The sequence below is a fragment of the Taudactylus pleione genome, unplaced genomic scaffold, assembly GCF_031769625.1.
Source record: "Taudactylus pleione unplaced genomic scaffold, aTauple2 ptg000077l, whole genome shotgun sequence".
In the NCBI taxonomy this organism is placed as follows: domain Eukaryota; kingdom Metazoa; phylum Chordata; class Amphibia; order Anura; family Myobatrachidae; genus Taudactylus; species Taudactylus pleione.
This window is the reverse complement of record NW_028284479.1, coordinates 1,373,599-1,382,276: the sequence shown is the minus strand read 5'-3', so window position 1 is coordinate 1,382,276 and position 8,678 is coordinate 1,373,599.

The following is an 8,678-nucleotide window of genomic DNA, read 5'->3' as shown; positions in this document are numbered from 1 at the left end:
TGCACCATCTTATTCACTGCAATTATTATTTAACTTGTATGTCATTTTATTGTTGTGACACGTTTGTCAGTTTTTAGCAATACTCTTACCAATAAAATACACCCTCATTTTTATGCAAAAGTCGGTCACATCTGTCTAACACCATACTAGGGTTCATCTGCGCCTGTTCAGATACTCCCCTTGCTTATTTCAGACAAGAAATCTGGAGGCCAGGAAAGGACCACAAGTATCTGTGGCTGCAATAGACCACCTCCCACACTTTTTGGTCGCTTCCCTAGTATTCGCTATAAAATACAAAGATATTTCACACCAGAGGGTGGTAAAACCCTTAAAACCGTCTTCTTTAAATTTCCTAAATTCCAATTTTTATAAGAACAGTCCTTGATTTTTGCCACTGATATCCTTGAATTCAAAAAATATTTACTTTCACAGTATTGATATTCCTGGTCCACCTGGATTAACAGGACGAGTAAGAAAAAGTTATTGTTTTACTGCATTTGTCAGTTACAATGGTAACACAGAGAAGACCCAGTACACTTCTCACCCACAAAGCCACACAGTGGATTATCAATTCACTAAACTGGAAAAAATTCTTCTTTGCTGATTTTGCTAATGTTTCACATTATAGAAAATGGTAAACTGATCATTCAGCCGCCATCTAATATTCTTCTTCCCAAAACTACGTCAGAGGTTTCCTACTTACAATTATAGTATTTCCTTACATTTGTAGTCTCCACTAATGATACATTTATACAAACAGTCTATATTTTAACGATATTCATGCATCTGCACGGGTGACCTAGCTAGTACCTTTTCATATAATCATTCATCTGTGCTCAAACATGGTAAAACCTTGACTGTCAGAAAGCTCAATTATACCATATACCTTTGTGACTATTATGGTCTATGCTACTTTGAGTTTTTACTTAGGGATCTATGTACTAAGCCTTGAAGAGAGATAAAGTGGACAGAGTTAAAGTACCAGACAATCAGCTCCTAACTGTCACTTTACAGGCTGTTTGAAAAATGACAGTTAAAAGCTGAGTGGCTGGTACTTTGTCTCTGTCCACTTCTTCTCTCTGCAAGACTTATGCTGGGTACGCATGCATATATATGCATAGGTATACACATGCATATATATGCATAGGTATATATGCAGATCGAGTGATCTGCAGATATATCTGCAGATGATGGTCATTCATACACACTGAATGGCCATCATCTGCTTCTGGCCGCGGGTCCCGGCAGGTCGAGGGCGTTTCCGCCACCCTCCCCGTGGCCTCTGCTGTATGTGTACGGGCGGTCAGTAGACATAGACCCCTTAAGATTGTAAGAAGGAGTTGTGAGTGGCAAAAAATGCAAAATGCATAAATAATGCCCTTGATAGAATCCCACACACTTAGTAGTGAAATCATTATTATGGATGAGGGGCGTATCTAGAATGGGTGCAGGGTGTGCGGTGCACCCATATTATGTAAAACTTACCTCTCCGAGGTCCTGCATCGGGTCTCCCAGCGCTGCTCAAATGCTGGAAAATGGCCGCCACAGCCATTTTTCCTGCATTTTGCGCATGCGCAGTGAGGAAATCGCCGGGAAAATGGTGACCGCGCCATTTCCCCAGCGATCTGCGCATGCGCAATAGACTCCGGGCACACACTAGTACCCAGAATCTATTGATTCTGCGGAGGCCGGCTAGCTGCATCAGTCGGCTGCCGGCTGTCAGAGTGAGAGGAGGGGGCCCGTGACAAGGGATGCACACGGGCCCCCTCCTCTCTAAAGACGCCCTTGGATGTACTGATTAATGGATTTTGGATTAATCATTTACGTTTAACTCTCTAAACATGACTTTTTGATTTAGAACAACTTGTACTACTTCTTTACCCAGCTGATCAAGTGATACTAGAAACACTGTTGACAAATGTGTGAAAAGATGGTTGTATATGGTCTGCATGCAACATGCAAATTACATAACATAGTTCCTCTATGGGAAAAAGAGGAGCGCTACTAGTAATCTTTCTTCTCCGATGTTTAACAATGTGATTACTTTGAAGTTATTCAGCCTGACTCACCATAAAAATACAAAGCTGAATGTGATGTCTTTTATTGTAGATTATTTGCATGTCAATAACATGCCATGAAATACAGTATTATTGTACAGCAAATATTCGGTTAGGGTTAGTCTAAAGAAAAGTATTTTTGTGCAGATCAGAAAGGAGGATTAATGAGAGATAATAAATTAGACAAACAATCATATTTTGAGAAAGGTTTTGGTGGTTCCAGTTGGCTTTGTAGAATTTCCTTATTATTTGCCATAAAAAATGATCAACTCAGTTATACGCACAAGTTGAACAGTTGTTCTACCATAAAAACCTTTTATTTAAACTTTCTTTATGAAAGGTCAATCACAATACTCACAATACACGTAAGATTGAAAACACCTTGACATTTTAATAGAAATTTAGAGGTCAGTCCTATCAGGTGCAGGTTTAAGAATGTGAGTTTGTTCCATGATACTCACATAATCACACAGATGTGCGCACCTGAGATATGCAAGATCCAATTATAAATGGTAATTTGCGGTAGTCATGGCGAGGTTGCATGACTTTTCAAAAGAAAGCGACCTGGACACCTTAGCTATTTCTAATGGTATTTGCTACCTAGATGAGACTTTCACTTACCTCATGGGGTTACCTTGACGTTGGTGGGTAAATTCATAACTTTGACCAAATTTATGCCAAAAACCTCATATATGATGTATAATTATTATATGATTGTATGCACTTGCTCTCCCCGTTTTTCTATGTTGTAGTACTCAGCTAGGTAGCACATCCCAGTACAAGTAGCTAGGGTGGGCAGTCCAGGCCCCCTCCCCCTAATATATTCAATATACACAGGTATTTAGGGCCTGATTCAGAGATGGACACAAATCCCATCGCAACTGCGTCTTTGTAAGCAGCGGCTCTGCGAAAATATGCAAATTTTGTAACCGTCTAAATTTGTATTGAGACACCCAACAACGGCATCATAGATCTGCCATTTGTGTACAAGGACACAACCATCAGACGCACATTGGTCGATCATTGGACTTCTGAGTAACCTGATGGTCGCACAGAATGGGGGACGGAACTAAGACGCTGAATCCGGGATCGCAGGCACAGGCTGTGACACTCACCTGAAACGGCCATGACATGCCTGTATTTCCACCCCCATTATCCCCTACAAATGGTCACTCCCTGCCAATGACTTTACCAATAAATCAAGAACATCCCGGCAGATGCGCAGTGCGACTGCGATGCATGCGCTTTAGAAATAATAACGGGCATTGGTGACAATATCAGCTCTGCACCCATCTCTGAATCAGGACTATCATTTCTGTCCTTTTCTTATTTTTTGGAGCATTATGTTTTTTAATAAAAAAAACTTTTATTTCATTACCATAGACAATGTTTATTTCAATGTGTTTATTGGTTTATTTATTAAGCCAATGGGAGTCATTTATAAATGGCACAAAAAAATCCACGTGTCTGATTTACCATTGTTACCGAATTTCCCATCATTGTGCTTCCTGAAAGATGATATATAATTACTCATATGGTCTTACACACCCACTGCTCATGCACCTCATCATTACATACATGCACCTCATTACATACATGCACCTCATCATTACATACATGCACCTCATTACATACATGCACCTCATCATTACATACATGCACCTCATTACATACATGCACCTCATCATTACATACATGCACCTCATTACATACATGCACCTCATCATTACATACATGCACCTCATTACATACATGCACCTCATAATTACATACATGCACCTAATTACATACATGCACCTCATCATTACATACATGCACCTCATTACATACATGCACCTCATCATTACATACATGCACCTCATCATTACATACAAGTACCTCATCATTACATACAAGTACCTCATCATTACATACATGCACCTCATTACATACATGCTCCTCATCATTACATACATGCACCTCATTACATACATGCACCTCATTACATACATGCACCTCATCATTACATAGATGCACCTCATTACATACATGCACCTCATCATTACATACATGCTCCTCATAATTACATACATGCACCTCATTACATACATGCACCTCATCATTACATACATGCACCTCATTACATACATGCACCTTATCATTACATACATGCACCTCATTACATACATGCACCTCATCATTACATACATGCTCCTCATCATTACATACATGCACCTCATTACATACATGCACCTCATCATTACATACATGCACCTCATTACATACATGCACCTCATCATTACATACATGCACCTCATTACATACATGCACCTCATCATTACATACATGCACCTCATTACATACATGCACCTCATCATTACATACATGCACCTCATCATTACATACATGCTCCTCATCATTACATACATGCACCTCATCACATACATGCACCTCATCATTACATACATGCACCTCATTACATACATGCACCCAATTCATTACATACATGCACCTCATTACATACATGCACCTCATCATTACATACATGCACCTCATCATTACATACATGCTCCTCATCATTACATACATGCACCTCATTACATATATGCACCTCATCATTACATACATGCACCTCATTACATACATGCACCTCATCATTACATACATGCACCTCATTACATACATGCACCTCATCATTACATACATGCACCTCATTACATACATGCACCTCATTACATACATGCACCTCATCATTACATACATGCACCTCATCATTACATACATGCTCCTCATCATTACATACATGCACCTCATTACATACATGCACATCATCATTACATACATGCACCTCATTACATACATGCACCTCATCATTACATACATGCACCTCATTACATATATGCACCTCATTACATATATGCTCCTCATCATTACATACATGCACCTCATTACATACATGCACCTCATCATTACATACATGCACCTCATTACATACATGCACCTCATCATTACATACATGCACCTCATTACATACATGCACAAGAGCAAATGCTGTTTCCTGGAAAAATGTTGGATCAAACCCACCAGCTATGACATATGAGCACATAGGGCCTTACTCTGTGTTGGACGCTGCTGTATCCACTCTTGTGTCTGTTACCGGAGTCATGGCTGTGATAATATGCAAATGCTAGTTACTGCCTTCCCCTTGTGTAGTAGGCAGGGTCTGACTGAGCAAGCCCTGAAATGCGTTCAACATCTGCAGACTGTAACACAGCTGGTGATTCTCCACATGCCACCTCCTCGCATCATGATGTGTACCATCAACACTTGCAGTAGTCAGGGCCATAGAGAGCTGTGCATGGCTGGGCCCGGGTACTTTGGAGGTGGGGGGATCAGTATGATCGCTCCCCCCCTTCATTGCACAGCCAGGGGAAACTGCTGATGATGATGATGATGATTAGTAGCAGCAACCTACCTGGACCCACCGCACGCTGCTGTGTGCTGAGCAGGGGAGACACAGGCTGCTGCCACTGACAAGGGAGAGTTGTGGGCTGCAGACCGCCATCATGCCAGGGTCCAGATAATTAGTACCCACTCCTTCCCCTCTCTCTGCCCCCCTGGCAAAAGCCCTATGGCAGATGCAGTTTCTCCATCTGAGCAGCTGTGAATCTGAGAATGCAGCCGCTTTCACTGACACTGGCGACACTCCTCTAACACACCCATGTGATGTACTTTGCATTCACTTCATGCCACCTCCAACCTAGGTACGCCCAAAACTGTGCCACCCAATCTCTGATACCGTCTGTCCCAAAGGCAACTGCATTTTTGTGTGTACAACCTGTGTAACACATGTGTCAGACCCATAGACTTCTGGGCCAATATGGCAGCATCTACATTAGTGCTTAAGCTACATTAACTGATAGGAGGAGCTGGCACACCAGGGGGGCGTTCCTTGCAGTTAGGTGTATGGGTGCACCTGCTTTTACTACCACATGCAAACATGAGATTTATTTTACAGGATGAGAGTATTGAAATGTGAGAAAAAGGTGAATGAAATATAATTGGGAGGAGCTGGCTATATGCTCTCCTGCCTTGCCTGATGGTGCATAGCCTCCCCTATCCACAGAAGTACTGAGTTAACAGAGATTGGGCTGCATCATATGCTTTCAATGGAACACACTGGGCCTAGAGTAGTAGCAAAATAATGATGTAATTGATATTTATAAAAAACAGTGCACACAAAAGTGGCTATTTCTGCACGTATCAGAGCCAGTCACAATTCTAGGGGAGTATAGATCTGCACGGGCAGCATATACACCTGGCTTGCAAAAAGTCATCATCTTGACTGTGTATTGCACCTGCTGTATGGCCTCCTGTATACCCCTCCTAACAGGTTTATATGCACTTAGTTCTGGATGGTTTAGGACCAGAACTTAGGCCCTCATTCAGAGCCGTACGCTCTGAGTAGAGCGCACGCTCTGAATGAGGGCTGCCCTCCATAATTATGGAGCGTCCTCCTGTACTCTCATATAGCTGTGGGTCACCACCCACAGCCTATACGAGCGTGCAGTTTGATGGCCGCGATGGTCTTGACCATCGCGACCATCGCCACTGCGAGCCGGAGCCTGCGGTTGAGTTTTTCAACCGCAAGGCCCGGAGTGATTTTGGCTCTATCAGAGCCAAAATCACTCCCACTGACATCACTAGTGATGTCAGTGGGCCGGCTTCTGACGGTAGGCGTTCCCTTGGGAACGCCCCCGTCAGGGAGGCACGCCCCCGGCACGCCCACCAAAGGGGGCGTGCTATCAATCAACATCGACAGCAAGCCCCCTCTGATCAGACTCAACGAGCGAAGGAAAGTCCTTCGCTCGTCGCGTCTGGCGCATGCGCACGACGGAGCTCCCGCCGTCGTGCGCATGCTCAGTGCACAACATCGACCCACTTGCGAGCGGACAGCCGCTTGCGAGTGGGTCTGAATCAGGCCCTATGGTCTGAACATGCTCTTATTGCACTTTGCCCCTTCCTACCCCCATTCACCCGCTCTGATTGTAAGGCATTATACATCCATAATGTGTCCATTCTACAATTGTGCATTTGTGTGCATTGGCTTTCTGGGAATATACACACAATATGCCACACTGCATCAGCAGCATTGTGGATATTCCACTTACACTGAGGAAAGGCAAATTTGTAGATTCATGTTGGTAGGATTTAAATTCAGCATAACATTTGCAGAGTAACAAATCCTCTCACCCCATAGAGAAGGAAAATGAGCAAAGATTTCTAACCGCAATAAGTGTATAATGTGCACATGGTGGTGATCTCTGACAGCGCATCACGCAGAATTGAATTCACCCGATAAGTAAAACACCTAATAAACAAGCCACTCAACCACATAATTAAGACATAAATGAGGATGAACATGCCCTACTGAAAAGCAGTTCACCTCCTTCATGCCAACAGCTGGGCTCTGTGTAGGGGCACTAAAATCACATTGGCCTTATTCAGAGGTGTCTTTTGGTGGTTGCCCATCTGCAACTTGATGCAAAGCTCTTACTGTGTGTAAGAATGTGCAAAGACTGAGAATCCCACTGTCAGTGTGCCCCTGAGTATGGCCTTCCTGTGGTAGGTGCAGAATTTCCTATGGTCTCCTATGCTATATTCAGCATCTGTGTACACAAACCCTTTAGAGACAGGCCTGCCGACACTCCCATAACACACCCATAAGATGAACTATAGCAATGCTTCTGAATAGCCACCTTCCAGTCACCGTTCATGAACACCCAGCACTCTTCCACAATATTTATGATACTGTGCATTTCAATTGCAACAGCACTTTGTGCGTACACACTGTGTAACGCATGCGCATATGGGGTATTATGCATTTTCGCCCGAGCATTGTGTGCGACTCTGAATCAGGCCCGAAGTCACTCGGTCAGTGTGCTAAACGTGCCATACGTTCACCTAACGGTTAAGCCGGCCCTGGGTGGTAAAGATGTTCTCAGTGTGAAATATATCTGCAAACCCACACAACATAGCAGACTGATATTACACTGGCAGTTCCAAACACTGGCAAGTGGCTATAAACCTTAAATACACTCAGAGCCTAATTCAGAGCTTATGTAAACCCGATGATGACGTACTTATCCAGTGTATTTAGGTAGGCACAGAAGCTGCACTGCACATGTGCAGATCCGGGGCAGCGAAGTCGCTCATTGTGCCCCAAATGCTGCAGCATGGTTGACTTGGTGCTGGCATTTTGGGGGGTGACTGGCAGCGTTCCAGAAAACAGGAGCTAGCTTTACTCAGATGACTGATGTTCACGCAGATGATCCGATGCTGCGTCCTCGGGTGCAACAGCGGATCAGAGAAGCCAGCGGGAGGCGTCTATTTACAAAAGGTTCCTCCTGCGGCATTAGCATATTATCGCGCAGCCACTGCATACGAAGACACAGTGTCTGTGTGATCTGCATCCAGCTCTGAATCAGGCACTTAGTAAATAACTAGGTGCACGTGTATAATTAAAGAAAGAGGGTACTTTTTGAGCAGTTAATCAATAAGCCCATAGGCAAACCGGGGGGGGGGGGGGATTCTTGATGCCTGGAAACCTAATTCCCCAGCCCACAGAATGACCACAATAGA